Source organism: Hemicordylus capensis, chromosome 5, assembly GCF_027244095.1.
Source record: "Hemicordylus capensis ecotype Gifberg chromosome 5, rHemCap1.1.pri, whole genome shotgun sequence".
Lineage (NCBI taxonomy): Eukaryota > Metazoa > Chordata > Lepidosauria > Squamata > Cordylidae > Hemicordylus > Hemicordylus capensis.
Window position 1 is genome coordinate 93,207,137 of NC_069661.1, and position 25,624 is coordinate 93,232,760.

General features: G+C 42.3%; 1 long non-coding RNA gene across 4 annotated transcripts in view; it reads right to left on the minus strand.

The window, feature by feature from the left end:
* The window catches only part of LOC128328527 (uncharacterized), a 74,072-nt gene that overhangs the window by 29,112 nt on the left and 19,336 nt on the right, over nt 1-25,624 (minus strand). The window contains exons 1-2 of one of the 4 annotated variants that reach the window (XR_008309271.1): nt 13,581-13,671; nt 11,146-11,244 (exon numbers count right to left, since the gene is read on the minus strand). The exons of 2 other annotated variants lie outside the window; for them this stretch is intronic. This is a non-coding gene — a long non-coding RNA (uncharacterized LOC128328527). Of the gene's footprint in view, nt 1-11,145; nt 11,245-13,580; nt 13,678-25,624 lie in introns of those variants that run through there. One more of the 4 variants, XR_008309272.1, reaches the window with a different exon arrangement.

Consider the following 25,624-nt stretch of genomic DNA (forward strand, 5'->3'; position numbering starts at 1 on the left):
TGGACATCTTGTCCATTATTCAGATGAAGACAGGGATGCAGAAATAAGCATCTGCTGTGCCATTCTCTTCTAAAGGAAAGTCAGTATTGGCATACTAGATAAAATGGAGTTATTTCTCCCAGTACTATGCTAGTCTGTAGGGGTAGATACGTCCTCTTCCAAATGTTGGTGTAAATGCCCAGAACATCAAGACTTTACACAGAATTTTGGCTACAAAAAGGAAAGAGAAATCAAGGGATTGATAGCTTCATTCCAGTACTTCCTTTTATGTCGCCATTCTCTTCCACTATGACTGAGCCTCAAATGCCTGCCCCAAATTTCCTATGAATTTCAGAGTTCTATCGATATAGTTATTAAATAGGCTTCTTAATGGTGGAGATTAATTAGCAGGAAACGTATTCTATTATGCCTTCCGCTATAACTTAACATGATGTTGTTAAAAGACTGCCTGTAGCTCTGTAGCATTGAACTGATGACTGTCCACAGATTTAAAGGATAATTTATTAGCCTGAGAATAAATAGCTTTTAAACACAGTGCAGATACTGCAGTAATCAACTCCATCTTAGTGACTGGCTTCGAACTCTGTGTCATGTCCAAGAACTGTATTGAATACTTTATGATGGAGTGTGGAATGGTGTGAACTTCCTATTGTAGTTTAATGTAGCATATGCACCTTCATAGACATTATTACACCAAAGGTTGGGCAGCCACTATTGCCAGACACCCACAGCTACAGTTACCAGCTGGGTGGAGCAGGGTTGGGAAGGGAGAATAGTCATGAGTTTGAAGAGACAAGAGCGAGAGTCATAAGGAGGTTTGAGCAATACAACCATCTACCCATCCTGGAGGCTTTGGGCACTGGAAGGCACTGCAACCCCAATACCACAGACACCAACCACAATTTAGTATGAGGAAGAGCAGACTAAAGTTTTCCCCCTCGTTTGTTTTCTCATGAGCTGTGCTCCAGCTGTAGACTAATAATTTATCTAAGTTGATTCATGTCCCTTGAATAATTGACTGGGACACTCATTTTCTATCTTCTGGACTTCCAAAGCACTTAACAGATAGATTTAGCTTCAGGACAGGCATAGTATAGCCTTGCAGAACAGTATCATATGCATCTCAGTGGTATCAGGGCTGGTAGCCTGGAGGAGGAGAGGCAAGACAGACAGATGCGCTCAGCAGTCAGGTGAGATAGCAAGCAATTGGATTAGTGAATATCAGGCAAACTGGAAAGCCAGGAGGTTGAGAGGCAGTTTAATGTCAGCTTGGTCTTTACCTAAAAGATAAGCTGCTCAGACAGAAGCCAGGGCACCATAAGAGGTTTTATACAGCCAAGTGGAACCTCATTGGCCACTCATGTCACCTGACTCTGGCTAAGCTAGTAGTATCATCTGCAGTGGTCACACTTAAGTTTAACAGAGAACAGGCCAACATTCCCTCTTTCATTCAAGGTGGCACACTGGGCAAAGCACATGGTTTGAACCAGGGCTGCTCAACTTCAGCTCTCCTACAGATGTTGGCCTAATCATAGTCATAATCCCTGACTATTAGCCATTGTGGTTGGGGATTATGGGAGCTGTAGTCCAAAAACAGCTGCCTTTGAACCATCAGATCCCCAAATTCTTTCCACAAGTGAATAATTTGTCCAGGACTCCAGATGGTCCTCTGTATTCACGGGGCTTCTGTTTTCTGCAGTTACAGCAGATAGTGAAACTGCGAATACAGAGTCATTAAGTCTATGGGATCTTAGGGGTTGGGTTCCTGGAGGTCTGAAAATATTGCAAAAAACAGCCAAAACCATTAAAAATGGGTGAAATAAAGTGCCCTACCATGCTCCACAGGCCTCCAACAATCCAGCAATGCCCCCCCAGAAGTCAAAATTATTCCCTTTTTTGGCAGAAAAATGAGCCACAAAATGGCTCCGTTTGACAAAACCTCTGAGGACATTTCTGGCCACCCTCCACCCATGGATACTCGGATTTAACCCTTTCCCCACTTTCCCCCCTGTGTATGCCGAGGTCGGGTGTCCTCAACTGTGGATATGCGAAACCATAGATGCTGGATCCTGGGTAACGAGGTTTCACTGTATATGACAGCTGAATATGACAGCTGACACATTTACTCACAATGTGTGAGTAAAATATGAAAGACAGGCACAGCTTTCGCTTTATACTTGTCCCCAGACCCCAGCTCAAGAAGACACGGAGACATTCGTTGGGTGAAAAGGGCCACGCTTTATTAAAGAACAACAGGCATGGCGGACTGAACGTGAGGTGATAATCACCTTCATAAAACAGAAAACAGTGCAGGCCCCTAGGCATGGGTTAGGATTTCCCCATCCTACCCATTGCCTCATTGGGCGACACACCCTGGCTCAGGAAAGAGGCGGGCACATCCCGCCCCATTCCTTCAACGTCGACCACCCCTTTCTCAGAGGTGATCTGGACATCTCCAGGTCTTCACCCGCCCCGGACCGCACAGCCCAAAGGTTGGTGAATTCCTGAAACAGGTTTCATGGCAATGAAATTACTCCCTGTGCCATGCAGGCAACAAAGGAGCGATTGACCAATCCACCTTTAAATATCCAAGGGTGCTCACCAATACTCTAACCTCCCTTACCCTTCAGCCCGCACTGTTAATGCCACCCAGGAGGGTTAGCCATTGCTTGACCCCCCTGCCCCATGCCCATCCAGAAGCTCAGCAAGCACCCGCTGAATGTTACCTAGATAACGATCACAGCCTTGGACTGATAGATGAACGCCATCTGCCCGATAGGACAGCGGGCAGCTATGTCAGGCTGCCACACTACAGCCCCCCCGGCTGCCAATATTAATTTACTGACCGCAACCGAAGTCTTCCTATGGGCTTTTTCCAAGCTCAGCCCGCAACGGGCATTCTGCCAGACCCTACGCTGAATCCAGTTAACCCATAACACCTGCACCCCCGGCATATTCTATCAGAAATATGCTGATGATAAGAAAGCTCTCCACATGAGCAGTGTGGAGAGCCAAAGAGGGTTCTTCAGGGAGAGAGGTCTTGACCTCACTCCGCTAACCTTGTTTAAGGGGAGGGGAATTAAGTGGGCTTGCCACCGGGAGCCACACAGCTCCCAGCAGCTGAGTTCACAGTACACGCACTGGAAACCGGGCTGGGCTCCATTAGTCCAGTTTCCAGTGCGTGTGAGAATAGCCTCAGTGTCTTAGTAGTTTTATTCACACAACAACCCTGCGATTTCTCATGAAGCACAAACTAAGATAAGCCCTGGATTTAGCCAAGAAATCAGATTGGCTCTTTTTAGAATATTGGGTAGGATCTAGACTAAGTTAGTCATGACTAACTTATCTCATTGGTTTCAATAGTACATAGTCATGACTAACTAGTCTGGATGCTACCCATTATTTTTGGCCAATGTCTGGAGCACATTAAAACTCGAATAGAGACAAGAGCGACATGTATTGAGTATTTTGGCGTATTGGATAAACGCAACATTAAATGCTGATTTAATCTCTCAAATCACTGAACCTGTTTGGAGAGTGAGGTTGGTTCATACAGAAAATCTTCTCACTTGATTACTCAGAACCTCAGATAGCACAGGTAGAAAGGACTGCATATGGTTTTCTTTCAACACCCAAGCATTTTCTTAGCTAGAAATATTGTTAAGATATTATTGGAAAGGAGCTATAAATTGGGATGTATCCAGTAGAATTCGTGACTCTTATCCCAATGCTTTGTATCCTTAACCCAGAACTGTTTTTAATTCTTTTCTGCCTTCAAGCCACTAGTTCTTACACCCAGTGGACCTTCCACATGCATCCTGACTGATTTTACAGTGCAGATATGATGATGTTCATCATGCTGACTGACTGACACAGTTCCCCACTAGCATATAAGAAACAGAGTTAAGCGGAGATCCATCTTTCTCTTCCCCCAGGGTATTCAGAATAATAGCACTCCATCTGCGGATAAACTAGCCAACTCATGACTGCATGGCACAGTGACAGTGGCTTCAGTTGCTCTTGCTTAATGCCAGAAAAACATGGCACAATGTGTCTCCTGATGGCAATAATGGAAGAGCTCATTTGGAATAGCCAAGCCTTTGGCCAGTATAGGAGCAGCCTAATGAAAATGGCTTCCCTTTATTATATTTCATTGAGGACTGCAGTGCCTTGAGGGCCAGGATGATGTAGTGATTTGATTGGGAACAGGAGAGGTGGATACAGCCATGAAACTCATGGAGTAACCTTGGGCCACTTACTCTCTCAGCCTGCCCTACCTCACAGGGTTGTTCTGAGTACAAAATGTGGGTATCCAATGTACAGTGCCCTGAGCTGCTTGGAGGGAGGGCAGGGTATGAAGGCAAATTAATAATAATATGAGGCTGGCCTATTACTCTCCACTTCAAAGCTCACCTCAGCAATGAATACACCAGGTGGCCTTAAGCAAGCTGCTCACTCTCAGCCTCAGTTCCATCACACGCACCCCACTAGCAATATGGGAACAATAATAATACAGGCTTACCTTACAGGGCGGTTGTAATGGATTCTGAGATAATGTAGGTGACATGTTTAAAACACTGCAAAATATTATTATTGGTCATATCCTGTCTTCTAAAAGTTTATGTGGGAAACAAAAATCAGCATTCTTCTTCTTGTTGTTGCTATTAAACATGGATTTACTTCTAAAATCTGTCAACTGCCTTTCTGCCACGCAAGTACTGCAAGTGGTATATAAAGCTAATAAATTGTTAAATTACTGTTAAAAGGAATGTTGGAATGCATTTAATTCATGTTCTCAGGGAACATGAGAGCCAGCATAGCATAGCGGTTAGAGTGTTGGACTAGGACCCGGAAGACCCAAGTTTGAATCCCCATTCAACCATGAAACTCACTGGGTGACTCTGGGCCAGTCATGTATCTCTCAGCCTAACCTACCTCACAGGGTTGTTGTGAGGATAAAAATAACAATGTACACCACTCTGAGCTCCTTGGAGGAAGAGTGGGATATAAATGTAATAAAGAAATAAATAAAAATAAAACATGAAAACATCTGCAACAGGAGGCAGAAACTCCCAAACCTACTCAACCTTGTCTGCTCATAGATTCCAAGGTATTGCTTATGTAGTTTTTTGGCAGAAAGAGTAGTTTGTTTTTAAACCACTGATAGTGGATCAAGCTTTAACAAAATGAGAATCAAGTCGATCCTTCTTCATTCTGTCACAGCTGCCTTCCCCACCAGCTCGCCTTCTGCTTTATCATCCCATGTCTCCTTCAAGAAGATGGAAATACTATGCCTCTGTCCCTCTCTCTCTCCTCATAGCTACAATGAGCACAACACCTATAAAGTTCCTGGTGTATTGTTAATTCCTGGTACCTGCAGCAAATCCCCAACCTTCAATATATTCTTCAATAGGAGTTTTTCCGAAAGGGGCTTTTACAGTGATTTTGCACACTGAGGCTATGAGGGCAGAATGTAGCCCAAATTCAGTACTGAGACGGCACGGGACTGTTCATACAGCAAGTGAAATTATTCAGATTTTACCTTTACAAATGGAACTTCATAAAGATACTGAATGGATTATCAGTGTCCAAAAACAGTTCCACTTTCTAAAACATTTTCATGGGATACTTTTTCATGGGATACTCTGTCATTCTGCAGAGTATGATTTTGATGTGTGGAGAAACCCCACATATAAAGCATTTCATCAAGATGAAATGGAGGTGTGGCTTTGCCGAGTATCTGCTGACTTGATAGCACTCTGGGCAGACTTGTTTCCTGTGCCCTGGAGTCAACTTCTGTTCATTAATTTCTATTTTTTTCTTTAATTTTTTTAAAAATCTCTTTCTGAAAAGCCTAACTCATTAAATAAAATAAAATAAAATAAAATAAAATAAATAAATAAATAATAATAATAATAATTTGTCATGGATCTTGTGCAAGGCGGCCACATGTCTCTATAGCCAACTGCAAGGTTTTGGTGTTTTTTTTAAACATCGAGGTCAATGGAAAATTAGGGGGGAAATCATACATTGGGAAGGGCTGGCTATGGAGCTCTGAAACCAAGCACAGTTGTAGCATAGGCTAGTGGAACTTTGTGTACAAAATTTGAAGCCAATTGGCCAATCGATTGATATTTAATATTTCTGATCTATTAAAAACAATAGATTTTTGTTCAAGACCCACCACAATTTTTTTTGTTTCATGAGTCTAACTTTTATGATTTATATTTTTTAAAAAACCAGCAAAGGCTTAAAAGAATGCAGGGTCTCCACCACACATGCACAAATACCTGCTCCTACTCTACCTCTGCACTTGAATAGGAATGAGGAGGCAGGGCACCCAACCACCTCTGCAACCCCATTGGCCAAAAATGGACCAGAAGGATGGCAGGGAGAGCTTATTTCCATTTATTTCCGCTTTGACCACTCTTATCCTAGGTCAGGCCTGCTCAACTTAGGCCCCCCAGCTGTTTTTGGACTACAACTCCCATAATTCTTAGTCACAGCAGCCAATAGCCAGGGATTATGGGAATTGTAGGCCAACATCTGCAGGAGGGCCGAAGTTGAGCAGGCCTGTCCTAGGTCGTCCCATGTTCAACCACTTTCTTCCACACTAAGGCTGGCAGTCTGGAAAGGCTCCATCAATTCCTCATGGAACAATGAAAGATAACCCTCACAGGGTTGTTGTGAGGATAAACACAACCATGTATACCACACTGGGCTCCTTGGAGGAAGAGCAGGATAGAAATGTTTTGTTTGTTGCTATTTTTTAAACCAATCTGGAAAACATTTTAATAGATGTGCAGAAATTCCCCAAGTTTCACCTGGCTGATAGAAATGTATCTGCTTCCCTTAAAACCTCTCAGATGTTTCACCTTGGGAAGAAATCCTGAAAATATCATTGGTCTGGGTCACATATTCACCCGGACTAGAATAGCTTGATGCAAATTAATGTGAGCCTCTCCACATCCTACAGTTAATTTATCCATTATGCAGGTAATCATGTGAACTGAGCCCTGTATGAAAACACCTGACTGCAGAGAGGTCTGGTTCACATTAACTCTTATGCATGTATCAATGGGGTTGGTGGGGAAAATCACACAAATTGGGTTACCATGCAAAAGATGTCCACATTTAGACATTCATGTTGTACCCGCATTCAGGTGTCTGGACACTCATATATGTTTTTGTGTGCATGACTGTACCTGTGTTCATTTAAAAAGTGAACCTGGGTAGAGGTGGTCCTTCAAATGCATGGTACAGATTGGAAGAGTATTGCTGTACCTGCATTCAACATAACATATGAATAATTGTACCAGCATAGAGATCTGTACCTGTGTACACTGTACACACATTGTGCCAGAGTGCTGAACATAAAGTGTGAATAGAGCTATTGGGACTCAGGTTTGTTTTGCTGCCTCACATTTTATCTATCTATCTATCTATCTATCTATCTATCTATCTATATCCCGCTTTTCCTCCAAGAAGCCGAGTGGTGTACATAGTTACATTTATCCTCATAACAATTCTCTGAAATAGGTTAGGCTGAGCGATAAGAGACTGGTCTAGACTCTAGAGTCATCATGGATGAATGGAAACTTGAACTTGCATCTCCCCTATCCTAGTCCAACACTGTAACCTCTACCACATATGACAAAAACATAGCTTATGGGAACTGGCAGATTAGACAGACAATAAAAATACAAGCATTTACATAGAGCTTTTTGAATATGCACAGTGCTTCACTTGTTATTATCTTTACAACAACCCCACAAGTTAAGTAAATATTATTATTCCTATCATGCAAGTGAGAATGACAAAGTTGCTTAAGGCTACCTAATGCATTCATGGAAGAGGTGAGAATCAGGCCAGGGAAGTCTTGATTCACAGCTCCATCTGTGAATCCACTGCACTGCACAGCTAGATAGTCAATAAGAAGCAACAACATTATGAAGTTTGAAAATAACAAATGATCTACATAAACTGCTGGCTCTGCAAATGAAGATTTTGTTGACTTAGCATCTGTTAAGAAACAAGACATCTTTGTTGGGGAAACTCAATTGCCTCCTTCCTCAGCTCCTTGATGCCTGATAAAATCTCTTCTTCCTGTGTCTTATTTGAGCCAGTGAGCACAATTTATCGTTAAATATGTCTTAGGTATTTCAGCTGTTATGTGGTCAGATCAGCCTGACATCCTCTATATCTGCAACAGTTCTTGTACTGTACTGTCATTTGCTACTTGTGCTTAGTTCTCTTTGTTAATTCTAAGTCCAATCTTTCTTCATTTTTCTTTGAATTCTTCTGAACCTCATTTTTTATCTCTGATTTATTCTAGACAAGAGGAATTTTCTAAATGCAGGAGCTGTTCAACAGTGGAACAGTCTTGCACAGTGATGGGCTCTCTTTCATAAGTTTTCAAACAGGCTTGATGGCCATTTGTCAGGATATTGTAACAGATTCCTGTACTAAGCAGAGGGGTTGACTAGAAGACCTTCAAGGTTCCTTCCAATGCTAAAAGTCTCTGATTCTAGTTAAAAAGAATTTTTTGCTATTGCCAGCACAGTTTTTGAACCAAAGAATTCCAATTACTGCTCTTAATTGCTGCACCCATCCATGACTATGTTGAAATAGTCATGGATGATAAATAGTCATAGCTTGATAAAGCTAAGTTCCTTTCACTGTCCAGGTTCTTTTCATCTTCTCCCCAACTCCTTGAGTGACCTTACCCATACACAAAACAAAAACAATTGTCCCACACACATCGGTATTGATAACAGCTACAAAAGTCCAAATAGCCTTCTAGATAGTTCATCTGGATTGTACCCAATATCTTCATAGATCCTGGCTCACCTCCTACTCCTCTGTTCCCGTGCTGAATGTAATTTTCCCACCAAGACTGTGACCCAGTTCTGTTATAAATGATAGCCCGCATGTGAGTCCCTTGGTAATAAATGGGACCATTGCCAGACTTGTGGCTGAGCAGCATTCACGGGGCACTGCAATTTGTCATAACCAAAACTTGTTGCATGTGTGGAGAACCAATACCTTCATGTATCTATGTGGCTGTCATGTTTTCATGACTGCAGACTATTGCAATAGCATAAGTCACAGCAACTTTATGAACGGCCACCCTGCCACCACTACCATGCTGATTCTCACAAATATTGCTTCCAATCCACATGAGTGTCATGGGGCTGAGGGCTCAGAGTTTTCCCAGCACAATCCTGGAGTATATAGAAAAATAGGATCAAAAAGCAGTGATTAAAGTTTGGTTAGATGTAGGGGATGTTTCTGATATCATCCACATTCAATATCTGCCTGGATGCTGAAGCGCTAGAGCTCCTTATCTTGTTTCAGAAGTGGAACTGATCATTTAGGAAACCTCCATTATTCCATTTTAAAATCTGCAAATAGTCTGGCATGTTCAGTTTGCCATGGGTATCAATTCCTTCAGTTCATCCATTTCTTCCCCAACACCACATTACCAATGTGTATATGCACAATGATAAAACAGTGCAACATTCTTTTTTTAATGGTGTTTTACTCATCTGTAAGTTCACAAAAAGTAACTTAATACAATGATATCACCATTGCTGCCCCTGCTACAGTGTTTGTTTAACACATGTTTATACTGCCCCATACATAAGTCCCTGGGCGGTTCACAATTGCAGCCATAGAAAAGGCCCAGTTTTGGGTCACCACCAAATGAACCAGTGGCAGCCACAGCAAGAGCTACCCAGATGATCTTAATATTTATCTAAATTTATTTATTTATTTATTTATTAAAACATTTAATATAACACCCAATCCACAGACTCAGGGCGGTGTAAAAAACAAAAACAAACAGCATCCAAGATTTTAAAGGGGGGGGGGGAATTAAAGAGCAAATGCCTGGCAGAAAAGAAATGTCTCCAATAAGGTTTTAAAGTCTGAAAGGGAGGAGGCAGACCAAATCTGGGGGAGAAGAGAATTCCAAAGTGAAGGGGCAGCAACAAAGAAAGCCCTTCCACGGGCCCTAGTACTATGGACCTCTCTGAGACCAGGGACCGAAAGAAGGGCAACCTGAGAAGATCTCACAGGAGAGGACTGGCTGGGAGAGGCAGTCCTGAAGGTAAACAGGCACTAAGGGCTTTAAAGGTGAGAACCAGCACTTTGAATTGGACCCAGAAGCAAATAGGTAACCAGTTCAGTGACTGCAAGAGAGGTCTCACACTATCATATTTCCTAGCGCCCATAAACAGGCAGGCCACCGCATTCTGGACCAATGGAAGCTTCCAGGTCATCTTCAAAGGCAACTCCAGGTAGAGCGCATTACAGTAATCCAAACAAGAGATGACGAGGGAATGAGTTACCATTGCCAGGGCCTGCTGGTCGAGGCAGTGGGGTTCATGAAGAAGAAGAACTTCTCTTAAACACCTTGGACTCAAGCCACTCAGGGTGTTATAGGTAATAACCAGCACTTACTGGCAGCCAGTGTAGTTATTTTAAAGTGGGTGCAATATGATCTCTTCGGGTAACTCCGGAGAGCAACCTGGCTGCTGCATTCTGTACCAGCTGCAATTTCCGGAAAACATACAAAGGCAGCCCAGTGTAGAGCACATTGCAGTAGTCAAATCTGGATGTTACCAGCATATGCACCACTGTTTTAAGGTCATTTATCTCCAGAAATGGATGTAACTGGTGTATCAGGTGAAGCTCATAAAAAACTCTCCTGGTCACTGCCTCAACCTGAGAGACCAGAGAGAGGTTTGGGTCCAGAAGTACTCCCAGACTCCATACCTGCACTTTCTGGGGTAGTGTAACCCCATCCAGAACAGGCAGATCTAAGCCACTTCTTATGTTCCGACCTCCCACAATGAGTACCTCCATCTTGCTTGGATTCAGCTTCAGTTTGTTCTCCCTCAAACAGCTCATTACCATCTCCAGGCAGGCATTTGGGGATGTTAGGCCATTTCTTGATGCAGTTGACATGGAGAAATAAATTTGGGTGTCATCAGTATACTGATAATCTCCTGATAATCTTTCCCAACGGTTTCATGTAGATGTTAAAAAGCAATGGAAATAGAATGGAGCCCTGGGGGACGCGATATAAAAGTTCAGGTTTTGAAGAGCAACAGTCTCCAAGCAACACCATCTGGAACATACCTGAAAGGTAGCAGTGGAAACACTGCCAAGCAGGGCCTCCCACTCCCAACTCCTTCAGGCATTCCAGGAGGATACCATGGTCTACGGTATTGAAAGTCACTGAAAGATTCAAAAGGATTAACAGAGCCAAACTCCCCATGGCAATTCCTGATTGGAGATAATCCATCAGATCAGCCACGGCCATCTCAACCTCATAGCCTGCCCGAAAGCCAGTTTGAAATGGGTCAAGATAATCTGCTTCTTCCAAGACTGCCTGGAGCTGAGATGCCACCACCCTCTCAATCACCTTGCTCAACCATGGGAGATTGGAGACAGGCCTATAATTGCCTAATTTTGAGGGATCTAATGCAGGTTTCTTCAACAGTGGTCTAATAATTACCTCCTTGAGACAAGGAAGCATCTTGCCCTCCCACAGAGAAGCAATAATGATCTTAACAAGACCCTCTCCAATAACCTTCCTACTAGATCATATAAGCCATGTTGGGCAAGGGTAAAGAGGCCAAGTGGTAAGGCACAGATTCTCACATCCTCGGGAATCACAAACTGAAATGGATACAATTTAACCATACTAGAGGATCTGCTGTAAACCTCCACAGTAGGCTCTGCAGTAACTGCAGCATCTAGTTCAGCTCGAATACAAGAGATTTTATCAGCAAAAAACTCATTTAAAACATCACAATGGGTAATTGATTGATCCAAACTCTCATTCAAGAGAGGAGAGGCATGTACTAGCCCTCTCACAATCCTAGACAACTCCGCTGGATGTGAGCTTGCAGAAGCAATGTGGGCAGAAATGAACTGCTTCTTTGCTGCACGGATTGCCAGAGCACAGATCTTCAAATGTGTTCTGTGTTGTAATCTGTCTGATTTGAGCCTTTCTCCACTTGCACTACCTTGCAGCTTCAGACCCCATTGTTCTTCCATATAACAAGGGACTAATTTAGAAGCGGGTCAGAGAAGGTGCTTACGGTGAATCATGTCTACCATCCTAGCAAGTTCATTATTCCAAGTCTGAACCAGGGCATCGACAGAATCGCTGGCAGAACCAACCAACCTTAAAGCCTTCCAAGACTTCTTGGAATCCTATTGGATTGACTCTGTTGGGCAGTGGGATGAACAGTACAGCAACAGAAGTCACAGTCTATCTTTGGTCGGCAGCTGTAGGTACACATGCTCAATATAGGCCAATTCCCTGACAGGAACCCTGGTAAGGGTTTTATTAATGCAAATGAACTGAAATGAAAACAAATTACACATGCTCCAGTTCCAGAACTTATTTTAGCAATTTCCGTAAACCCTTTTTACATGTGATGTTCAACACTTGTACGATCTGTGTACAGAACACACAGGTACAGTTACTGACACATTATGTTGAACATTACTTGAGGAAGTAATATTATACTTCCTACCTGTACCATACATTGGAGGGGCCTGTACCCATTTAAAATGAATGCAGGCACCGTCATTCACACAAAAACATGTATGAGGGTACAGACATCTGAGAACAAGTACAACATAATGTCTGAATAGGCTCTGGTTACACTGGAATGTGGGGCAGAAGGAATAATAGAATAGGGGCGTAACTAGGTTGGAGTGGGCCCTGAGACAAGATTCTTAAATGGGCCCCCCCGCCGAGAAATTTTTTAATAATAATAATAATAATAATAATAATAATAATAATAATAATAATAATTTGATTTCTATACCGCCCTTCCAAAAATGGCTCAGGGCGGTTTACAAAGAGAAAAAGGTGCCTCTTTGCCCAGTTAGCAGGGGACTTTTATTCTCACATTTCTGTCCTCATTCAAAACATACAAAAAACAGATGTACAAAATTGAGCAAATGAGAAGACACTAGAAACACTAATTATTAAAATGGGCCCCTTGCTGCAGATTAGCAAAGGAGACTTTCAACCATGCAGGGTGAGCCTATGTTTGTTTTCTCAGAATTCTGAACCAATTCAGTAAAGTTTGATTCCAGGAGGTTTTTCACAAGAGGCTTTTAAAGCCCTTTAACACACATCTCCTCTGGAATGGAGGTGCTGCATTCACATGTTGGCCAGATTTACCCTAAGGGGAAAAAATATAAAAGCACAACACATGCGTGGACAGTTCTCACTCATGTCTCAGTTCTCACTCAGACCTGGGTTGCAAAACAACTTGAACATAAGTGTATTTATGAATGAATGAATGAATTAATTAATTAATACATAAATAAATTTGTTCCAGAAGTTTTTGTAATTTCCTGCCATGAAACAAGCCACTTATAGGACTTTTTAGAGGGTTTTTTTTAAGCCAGCAAATTTTCCAATCAGTTTTAAATTAAATATTCAGAGACTTCTCAGTCTCCCCCCTCCCCATCAAAGCCCTATGGCAAGCAGATCCCTATATAGGGGGTGGGGGGAGTGTAACCACAAAAAGGAATTCATATTCTACCTGGCAAAGGCTGAGCTGTCTGGCCTGGGAAGAGGGTCTGCTGCAGAGAGCTGTAGTGGCCACTCTGACTGCCAGCCTTCTTCCTGGGGCTTGCCAGCCTACTCGAATTCAGGCTTGACTGAGGCCTACACGGAGGCCTCCCTGGAAGCCCCGCCCACCCGCCGATCAGCTGAGAGGCGCCAGGGAGAAACGCAGCTTGCCTGCTGCTTTGATTTCCGACCAGGACGACAAGCAGGAGAGAGGGCAAACAGCGCAAGTGGCTGAAGGGTCTTGGGGCTGGGCAGGGGGCAATGGGGAGTCATGTGAGGTGTCTCTGGGGGGCCCCTCAAGGCAGTGGGGCCCCCAGACGACTGCCTCCCCCTGCCTAATGGTAGTTACGCCCCTGAGTGGAAGAGAGAAAACCCACATATAGTAGGCCTGTGCAGGTTCAGAAAATTAGGATTCAGATTTGACCCAATCCAAATTTGATCATATCAGCTTCAGATTCTATGGACTCTGGTGATGTTGGATATCAGATTAGTTTCAGAATTCAAATCCAAATTCTGACTTAAATTTGGATTTCCCCCCATAGCGATCAATGGGGAAATCAGAGGGAAATCACCAAAAGCCACCTGTTGGTCCTAGGGTTTTGAAACTTGCCACACATGTGGCGAAGGGGTTCATCCCCCCACCCAGAGTGAATTTTAAGAGAATTGGACAATTATTCCACCACCATGTGGCAGAATCTGCCCTTTGTCTTCATGAAAAGCGGTAACAGCATGCCCCCTTTGACCCCCTTTTATATTTCCAGAATGGATGGGCATACAGTTATGAAATCTGGCACACATGAAGTCCACATTGGAAGGACTCTGTGAAAAATTTTTTTCAAGGCTATGGTCACAAATAGGTTTTGATGATTTTTTTTAAAAAAAATTTGTAAAGTATTGCTAAAAATGGTGAAATCTGGCTTGTTTCAAGCCAGAACCTTAAAAAGGTTTTAGATCTGAAGCCCCTCCTTGGCCCATCATTCCACCCCCATGTGGAGGAAAAAGGAAATTTTATATTATTTTTTTTAATCTCAATTGAAGGAACAGGTATATCTTTTAAAAGGGTTTAAAAGGACTTCATACCTTTTAATCCCCTAATAGCTAGAAGGGAAAGTGAGAATTCTTTCTAAACACAAAAACAGATTCAAAGCACTTTCATTTTCACTGACTATGTGCTTCTGCAATGGGGAAGACAAAAATTAATATAAAATTGATGGTCCAAGGAGGATAACATAAAAGGATAATATAAAGGATAATATAAAATTGATGGTCCAATTAATATAAAATTGATGGTCCAAGGAATGATGTGCCAAGGGAGGAGGTATTTTGTTTCAGAATTTTTTGAGAAGCTCTAGCTTGAAACAAACCAGATTTCACAATTTTTAGCCATTTTAACAAAAATTTCAAAAATTCACCCAAAATCAGAGGATTATCCAATTCTCTTGAAATTCACTGCATAGGTCTCTACCCCCCCCCACCTCCCACAAGTGTGGCAAGTCTCAAGACCAACTGGTGAGTTTTAGTGAATTTTGTTCAATTTCCCCATTCACCTCTATGGGGAAAAATCCTATTCCATTTTGCTAATTCTGAAATTCTGAACAGTTTCCAGAATTAATTTTGTTATTTCAGAATTAATTCCAACCTTACCAATCCATTTTAAAAAAATTGGATTCAAATTTTACTGATTTTTACCAATTTGGGGCAATTTCAGATAAAACCTGAATTTTCAAATCTGAATTTGCGCAGGCCTGCTATAATAGTAAGTAAGCATTTGCCACATGGGGGCACTATTAGAACTGAAGTAGATTTCTATGTACTTGTTTCTTTGGCATGTTGAGGTTAACTGATTTCTGATATTCTGCCTGTAACTACCTGAGAAACTCAGCATCAGCTGTACCTCACTCTTTCATGAGGTGAGGCGGTTGTGCTAAGTGACAGATTACTGGGACAGCAATCAGGTCGCAAAATGTCACTCTGCCCTACCACCATCAGAGCAGCTCTTTGCAACTAATTTGACATAGCAAGGCTTTCAAAGAATGTCTCTCCTCACACTCCTTTCAAAATCTGCAAAAAGCATGAGGAGAGAAGATGAGGCTGCTGGCAACCATCCCTCCTCCCTGCCTTCCACACCAAAGCTGATTATGAAAGGAGGTGGACCTCATCAAGGGAAGGCAGAATTTGACACCTTGCCTCAGGCACCACATCATCTTGGGCCACGCCTGCTGACTCCTGACCCCAAATCAGAAAAACATCTTTTAATGATAACCAATAATCAGTCTATTAGTTATTAAATTTTTAAAAATAACAGTTTATTATAATTGACAGGCTAGTACTTGCCCTGGTGTGAGATGGGAATTACTTAATTTTAGTGGAGCTTCAATTATACCAGGACAAATTTTGCTCTCAAGCACAAGTAGAAAGAACTCTATTAAAATAAATTCATCTCAGGTAATAGGAAAAAGCTACATTATATTTCTATAGTAATTATATTCACCAAAAATTTTGTTTCCTATGTAGAACATGAATATACAATCACATATTCTTATACTTGTACATTTCTTGATGTTGGTTACTAGAAGAGTTCTACTGACAGCACCATCCCACTTACTGAGAGCTGAGTCCCAATAAATCCAAAGGGACCTATACCCATAAAAGTGTCCAAAAGCCTGTAGCCCTAATTTCTGAAGAACAGAATTGTGTTAAGCTCAAAGTTCATGGGCATTAATAATGCAGAAGGATAAGGATGGTAACCAGAAATTGTGACAGGAGTCTTCTTGTATATATGTAATTGGTATGTCTCTTCTGCATGCTCCTCCTCTTCCCTCTCCATGCGTCTTCTAACATGGTATTTACTGCAGACAAATCTACAGTTTCCCTGGAAACAAAATTGCATGCCATTCAAGGCAGAAAAGTTAAAATAGATTCTTATTCTGCCTGGAATCTGATATAAGAAGTTTACAATGGGAAAAATATATGTTAAAGTGGAAGTAAAATACTCCACAGACCTTTGAAAGAACTCTATTAATTTTTAGCCTACTTTCTAGTAGGCTTATGAGATCACCCATCATTCCGTGTGTGTGTGTGTGTGTGTGTGTGTGTGTGTGTGTGTGTGTGTGTGTGTGCCCATCAACTTTGCAACGCCTGGATTAATATGAACCAAATTGGGTACAGTTATAGGGACACATAGGGACACCTCAGTGTCATAGTTTGTGATGATGTCACACACCTCGATCCAAGATGGTAGAAATGTAAACCCTTTAGGCGCAAGTGGGCTAACTTGTGAATTGCCTAACCAGACCAGACCTGAGCCAGACCCTCTGCCCAAATATTTGTATAAGAGGGAGGTAGTCAATAGCGGGGCTTCTGTTTAATTAGTTTAAAGCTGTTTTGGAATTGGGTTGAAGTTGTCGCAATGTGTTTGAGTTCATCTGGAGATGGGGATATGGGGGTGCTTTCGTTGAATGTGGGGCAGCTATTCCGGTGGTGATGAGGAATAGAAGAAGTAATGTTGACAGGTCAGCTGGCTGTTCTAGGGGAAGGATAGTCAGAAATTTAATAGCTATCTCCCCTTCCAGCTGCCCTGCCAGCTCTTTGACCTCAGGGAGCACTGCCAACAACTCACATAGCCTTATCTCGCTCGTCTGCAATGCCAAGCCAGTCCAAAATAAACCTGAACTCATCCATGATTTGATTGTGGATGAAGGAGCTGACCTGGTATGTATTACTGAGACTTGGTTGGGGGAGGCTAGTGCCATGGCCCAGTTTGGTCCCAGCTTCTCCCTATAGGCTATTCTGTTGATGTCTGAACTGGAGGTGTCCAACAACTCCTCTTATGCAATTTGACTGGATGAGTTTCAGTTTGTGACTCCTGAGGATGTGGACAAGCTGCTTGGAGCTGTGAGGCCTACCACTTGTTCTCTTGACCCTTGTCCAACATGACTTGTTCTATCTAGCAGGGAGGCTGTTGTAGGTGGCCTAGTGGAAATCATAAATGCTTCTCTGAGGGACAGCAGGATGCCTCCTTGTCATAAGGAGGCAATCATTAGACCTCTTCTAAAGAAGCCTGCATTAGATCCCTCAGAGTTGAGCAATTATAGGCCTGTTTCCAAACTCCCATGGCTGGGCAAGGTAATTGAGAGGGTGGTGGCCTCTCAGCTCCAGGAGCTCTTGGAGGAAACTGATTATCTAGACCCATTTCAAACTGGTTTTCGGGCAGGCTATGGGGTGGAGACTGCCTTGGTCGGCGTGATGGATGATCTCCAATTGGGAATTGACAGAGGAAGTGTGACTCTGTTGGTCTTTTTGGACTTCTCGGCACCTTTTGATACTATTGACCATAGTATCTTTCTGGAAGGTCTGAGGGTGTTGGGGGTGGGAGGCACTGTTTTACAGTGGTTCCACTCCTACCTCTTGGACAGATTCCAGATGGTGTCGGTTGGAGACTGTTGCTCTTTGAAATCTGAGCTTGAGTATGGTGTCCCTCAAGGCTCCACACTTTCTCCAATGCTTTTTAACATCTACATGAAACCGCTGGGAGAGATCATCAGGGGATATGGAGCAGGGTGTTATCAGTACGCTGATGATACCCAGATCTTCTTCTCCATGTCAGCCTCTTCAGGAGTTGGCATACCTTCCCTAAATGCCTGCCTGGAAGCAGTAATGGGCTGAATGAAGGAGAATAAACTGAAGCTGAATCCAGATAAGATGGAGGTACTTATTGTGCGGGGTCAGAACTCCAGAGATGATTTTGCCCTATCTGTTCTAGATGGGGTCACACTTCCCCAAAAGGAACCACTTCACAGTCTGGGAGTACTTTTGGATCCACACCTCACCCTGGTTTCTCAGGTTGAGGCGGTGGCCAGGGGTGCTTTCTATCATCTTCGGCTGATATGCCAGCTGCACCCGTTTTTTGAGATTAATGACATCAAAACAGTGGTACATTTGTTGGTAACCTCCAGACTTGACTTCTGTAATGCGCTCTACGTGGGGCTTCCTTTGTATGTAGTCCAGAAACTTCAGTTGGTTCAGCATGTGGCAGCCAGGTTGGTCTCTGGGTCATCTTGGAGACACCACATTACTCCCTTGCTGATAGAGTTATACTGGCTGCCAATAGGTTTCTGAGCCAAATACAAAGTGCTAGTTATAACTTAGAAAGTCCTAAACGGCTTAGGCCCTGGGTATTTAAGAGCTTCACTATGAGCCCCACCGCCCATTGAGGTCAGTTGAGATCCATCTCCAGTTACCGCCAGCTTGTCCGATGGCTACACAGAGACGGGCCTTCTCGGTTGCTGCCCCGAGATTGTGGAATGCGCTCCCTACTAAGATACAATCCTCTCCATTTCTAGCTATTTTTAAGAAACATCTGAAAACCCATCTTTTCACCCAAGCTTTTTCAGCTTTTAAAATTTTTAGGTTTTAATTTTGTGGTTGATTGAAAACTGTTGAATTGTTTTAAAATTTTATATGTGTTTTAATTGTTTTATCTAACTGTTAACCATCCAGAGACTAAAGTTTGGGGAGTAGATAAATTAGATAGATAGATAGATAGATAGATAGATAGATAGATAGATAGATAGATAGATAACTGATTTGAACCAAATTTGCTACAGCTGTAGGGGCACATAGGGATGCCCTAATGGCATGGTGAGTGATGATGTCATCCACTCCAATTCAAAATGGCGGCCACATAAACATCTGAGGCACAAGTGGGCAAATTGTGTACAGTTGCAGTGAGTAACACACAGAGGCACCTCAATGGCATAGTTTTGATGATGTCATTCACACTGATTCAAGATGGCGGATGCGTACACTTTTGAAGTGGGCTAACTTGTTAACTGCTTAACCAATTTGAACCAAATTTGCTGCAGCTGTAGGGACACACAGGGACACCTCAATGGTGTAGATTGTGACAATGTCATCTAACCCAGTTCAAGATGGCATACATGTAAACTTTTGAGGTTCAAGTGCCCTAACTTGTGGACAGTGTAACCATTTTGAACCTAATTTGCTACAGCAGAATGGACACATAGGGATGCCCCAATGGTATAGTTTGTGATGATGTCACTCACTCCGATCCAAGATTGATTGATTGATTGATTGATTGATTTGAAAGCTTTAATATACTGCCCACTCCAAAGACTCCAGGCAGTGCACAAAAACATGCAAACAAGGCAACACTAAATATTACATTCTAAATTAAAAACTAAAGTAACTAACAAAAAACAAATAAAGTAAACTATAGGGCAAAAGCCTGGCGAAAAAGAAAAGTCTTCAATAGAGATTTGAAGATCAGTAAGGAAGGGGCTAGACGTATCTGAACAGGAAAGAGTTCCAAGAAAGTGGAGCAGTAACCAAAAAAGTCCTTTCGTGGTTCCTAGAACCCCGAACCTCTCGGAAATCAGGGACCAACAAAAGGGCCATCTGAGATTATCTAACCGGGTGGGTATGGTGGGTCTGTAGGTAGACCGATGCATAAACCTTTGAGGTGCAGGTGCACTAACTTGAGGACTGTGTAACCGAGCTGAACCAAATTTGGAACAGCTGTAGTGAGTGACACACAGGAACACATCAGTGGTGCACTTTGTAATGATAACACCCGCCCTGATCCAAGATGGTAGACACATGAACATTTGAGGTGCAAGAGATCTAACTTGTGGACCTCGATTTGTGTGCTCGGGCTGCAGGCATACTTGCGTCTTTAACCCCAGCTAAAGGTTGGGGTTAGATGCTGGGTTTGGCTGGCCTAGGCTGAGCTAGGTTGCTCATGAGAACATTCTTATTAATTTGTTATATCTTGTGAGAAGATACAAGGATGCAGCAGGCACTTTTGATTTTGTAAGCTGCAAAACAGTTGCTTAGTCTGGCAGCATTTGCTCCCTGGAATATGTTATTTTTAGGGATGCCAAACATATCTGTGATTTTCTACTCTTGATGTGAAAAAAATCATATTCACCATTACGGGTAAGTGTCTCAAATAGGCAGCAGGTTTGAGAATGATAGGTCAATGGGTGGGGGGATGGAGTTCCTGGATGTGCCAGATGATGCAAAGCTGAGCGTCAGATCTGCATTATACCTTGTAGAAAAGTTCTGAACTTTGAATGTGCAACATGGTATGTAGTCAATCTATCATAGATAACAGTATGCAAATGAAACAGGACAGTTCAGATCCACAATAGAGAAATTGCATATCCATGTTTGTTGATAAATGTCCTGAACATGCAAGGCTAGCATGTGAGCAGGCAGAAATATATGTAGAAACAAAAGGACCAGTTTCATATAACCCTAGTTATTTTTAAAAGTGCAAAATAAAACATCACTGCATGTTGACAAATTGAAAATGATCCAGTGGAAGTACTACCAAGATAATAAAAGGTCTAGAAAGGTCTAGAATGTAAATCCTATATGAAAAGGATAAAGAAACCAGGTAAGTTTAGTCTGGAGAAAGAGGACCAAGAAAGAGTTAGGGATGTGTGAATCGATTTGTGACTGAATCGATTCGATTCAAATATAGGCATTTTGAGTTATTCGACCTCAAATGAAATTACCCTTGAGGATGCATACCAGATTCGAGGTCAAATCAAATCACCCTCGGTTCGAGTTCAAGTCAATTTAGCTATTCGAGCCTCCATTTTGTCCCTAGCGATCTCCATTTTGTCCCCTCCAAGCTACTGCCGTCACTGCCAAGGGTGAATTTATAGGAATTTTTGATGTGTGGATTATTGGTTGTGAAATAACTTCTTCATAGGGATTCCCTATGAAAAAATCATTTCACAACCAAAAATCCACAATATCCACTTTTTAAAAAAAGGTTGTACCCCAGGATGTACCCCAAGTTCTTTTTAAAATTTGGGATTGCTTACTTGTTACAATCATTTGTAGTTCAGTCATGAGAGAGTCTCTGTTATCACGGCCTATGCCAAACCAACTAAATGAATCTGAAAGCTAAGGAAGTTTTTTCTCAGGAATAAAGGTTCAGTGTGACGGTCATATTTTGCTAAACCTGAGAGAAATGTGAATTGCTATACACAGTTGTATAGATTTTGTAATGAAAATGTTAAATGTATGTTTATTTAAAAGCCTAATCAAGTTATCGGGGCCCAATATGCTGTACTGGTATTATTGATTTTTTAAAAAACACAGAGATTTTGTTTACACTTTGTTGAAAAACACAAAAACTAATAAAGGAAACAGAGTATGCTAGGTGTGGTATTATAAAAATAAAATAAAACAAGTCCTCACAGAAGTCTGAAATAACATTAGTAAAATAGCTTTTTAAGTAGATATAACATAGCTTATTTTTTAAAAAAAGAAATTGATCTTTTGAGGTTTGACCTACTTTTTCCTGGAATCCAAGTCAAACTTTTAAAGATACTGCTAATAAGGGTTTTTGCTGGTGCCAGGATTTTATTCCCAGAACCTATTTTCATTCATAGGACTCAGATCCTGAACAACTGAGAAAATAAGGAAAGAATGTTTTTGAGCAGGTGTCAAATGCCTTTTGATCTTACCACTCACTAAACATAATCAGCCCTCACACCTCCATAATCAGCCCGCACACCTCTTAATATATTGCCGACTACTAATGGAGCATGCTTCTGCAAGAGCCTCTGGAAATTCCCATTAAGGATAAGGGAACATTTGGGGATGTGAGGAGGGACACAAGGCATGCCTAAAAATGTTAGTTTGAGGAGGAAGCCTGGACCGCCCCCAGAACCAAAAAACATCCCCAAGGAAGCAGAGAGTATATACACTTTGCTGCCACAGGATACTCAGATGAAGGTTCTGAAAGACAGTTCTTCTTCTGCCAATCAACAGGACACAGACAATAGCACTGGAAGTTTTTGGGAGGAGGAAGAGGAGAGAAAGAATTCTGTTCTGACAAGACCCTCCCAACCCTACATGTCACCTTCCTGCTGTCCATCAATGCCCTGTGCTGTCATAATACAACACATGAGATTTCAGATCGGATGGAACAATTTTGTCACAGGTTCCACTTGTTAATTCTGTTCTCTATTAAATTGATTCATTTGTTGTTCTATTTATACCCAATCTTTCTGTCAATTGGCAGAAATCAAGTTAGTTTACAAACCCTCACCAATTCCAATTCCTTTGGAATATCTTATTTTATTCTCACATAAATATATCCATACCCCTCCTTCCTGCCATGAGGGTCAGGTTTTTTGTTGTTGTTTGTTTGTTTGTTTGTTTACATTTATATCCTGCTCTTCCTGCAAGGAGCCCAGAGCGGTGTACTACATACTTAAGTTTCTCTTCACAACAACTCTGTGAAGTAGGTTAGGCTGAGAGAGAAGTGACTGGCCGAGAGTCACCCAGCAAGTATCATGGTTGAATGGGGATTTGAACTCGGGTCTCCCCGGTCCTAGTCCAGCACTCTAACTACTACACCATGCTGGCTGATGTACTAGGAAAGGTGTCTCCTTTTTTCCTGACAACAACCCTAGAAGGTAGGTTGTGCTAAAAAGTTACAAGTATAACCTCTTCCCTCATCCAGTTTGAAATGGGGCTATTTAAAGTGAATTAAATTGAAGAACTTCCACTGTGCACCCTGAATTTGTTCAATTTCTCACAATTGTGTTAAAACGGCCCCATTGCTCCCAATTATGTTATCAAGGGCAGAGTACAGGTGAAACTCGGAAAATTAGAATATCGTGCAAAAGTCCATTAATTTCAGTAATGCAAATTAAAAGGTGAAACTGATATATGAGACAGACGCATTACATCCAAAGCCAGATAAGTCAAGCCTTAATTTGTTATAATTGTGATGATCATGGCGTACAGCTCATGAAAACCCCAAATCCACAATCTCAGAAAATTAGAAGATTACATGGAACCAAGAAGACAAGGATTGAAGAATAGAACAATATCGGACCTCTGAAAAGTATAAGCATGCATATGTATTCAGTACTTGGTTTGGGCCCCTTTTGCAGCAATTACTGCCTCAGTGCGGCGTGGCATGGATGCTATCAGCCTGTGGGACTGATGAGGTATTATGGAAGACCAGGATGCTTCATTAACGGCCTTCAGCAATTCTGCATTGTTTGGTCTCATGTCTCTCATCCTTCTCTTGGCAATGCCCCATAGATTCTCTATGGGGTCAGGTCAGGCGAGTTTGCTGGCCAATCAAGCACAGTACACGGTATACTTTTCAGAGGTCCGATATGTTCTATTCTTCAATCCTTGTCTTATTGGTTTCATGTAATATTCTAATTTTCTGAGATTGTGGATTTGGGGTTTTCATGAGCTGTATGCCATGATCATCACAATTATAACAAATTAAGGCTTGACTTATCTCGCTTTGCATGTAATGCGTCTGTCTCATATATCAGTTTCACCTTTTAATTTGCATTACTGAAATTAATGGACTTTTGCATGATATTCTAATTTTCCGAGTTTCACCTGTAGGCCAAAAAGCCTTCTCCACAGCCCACCTTGCTAAGAGCCCTCCCTTTCCCCAAACCTATTATCAAGGGGTGGTGGTAGGGAAGGCCCCAGAAGTCATTAGTAGGGGTAGCTCCTCAGGATTTAGGCCCCACAAGCATGTGCAGAAATCTGGAGCCACTCAGAGCCACTGAGACCAACAGGTAACAATGGTACTGATGTACATATTTGATTCAGCATTGAGGTCCCAACTAAACATGCCTAGAGTCCACCTTACTGCCATCAATTGCCTTGGCAATTTTGGGAAAGGGAGGCATGGAAGGCCTGGTAAGGTGACAGGCCAAAACAAATCATTAGGATCTGCGTGGACTCTGGAGGGCATAGAAGACTCCAGATTTTGTCCTCATCTCAAATGCTGAGAGCTGCTGATTGGTTCAAGGTCACCCAGAACAAGGCCATCCTGAACTTATTATTTATTTCTTTATTTATTGGATTTATATACTGCCCTTCCAAAATGGATCAGGGCAGTTTACAAATTAAAACAAACCACTAAAACAATAAAGAGCTAAAACAAATTAAAAACAATATAACAACAATTAACAATTTTAAAACATTTTAAAACAACAATTAAACAATTACAGTGATTAAAAGCCCTCAAATCGGGTTAAAATATTAAAACAAATTAAAAAACCCTGGAACGCCAGGCCAAACAAATACGTTCTAAGGGCTAAGTGGCTAAGGGGGGATTTAAAACCTAGTCATCCTGATCCAGATCAGATACATAGTGATGCCACAATGGAAACCCTGCTACAAAAACACACAGCATTCCTGAAATACTCATTGGATAAGTGATCACTAATTTCTTCAATCTCAGTTCCAATTTCTGGATGCCTCCAGGCTACCATACTGCATAAAACATTTCTCAAGCATCTTACAAGCCCATCCAGTGAGACATCACCACATTATGTGTTCATTCTCTCTCTCCCTCCCCTCCCCCTCCCCCAGAGGCCATTAAAGCCCAGCTTTAAACTGTTTTGAAGCTTCATTTCGTATGGATACAGTCAGGGGCATAGGAAGGCTGGCACCCCTCCCATCACCACTTCTCCTGCTGCTATCACCTTTGTGCTCCACTGCTGCTGCTGCCTACCTCCGGGAGAGGGCGACAGGTGGCACTTCTGTGTTTCGATGCCAGCCACAATCCTTGTGCTGACATCAGAAGCATAATGACGCAGGCGGCCGGGTTGGCACTGAAGCACAGCCAGGCTGCCCATCGCCCTCTACGAGTTGGTGGGCAGTTCCTTCACTGGCTGGGGGATCTTTTTCTCTCCCTTGCACCAAGTGAGGGAGAGAAAGGAAGCACTCAACTGGCGAACAAAGCACTGGCCAGCTGAGAGGGGGTGGGTGGGTAGAGCATGATGCCCCAATGCTGTACATGCCCTCTGCACTGACGTGCTTCTGATGCTATCACAAGGAGCATGGCTGGCATCAAAATACTGAAGTGCCACTAGTTGCCCTATCCCAGCTGGCAAGTGGCTTGTTTGCTGGGTGCCCGGAGGGGAGGGGGTGCCCTGAGCAGTCTCTGGACATGGGCAGTCCAGTGACAATTGATCCCCCCAAATT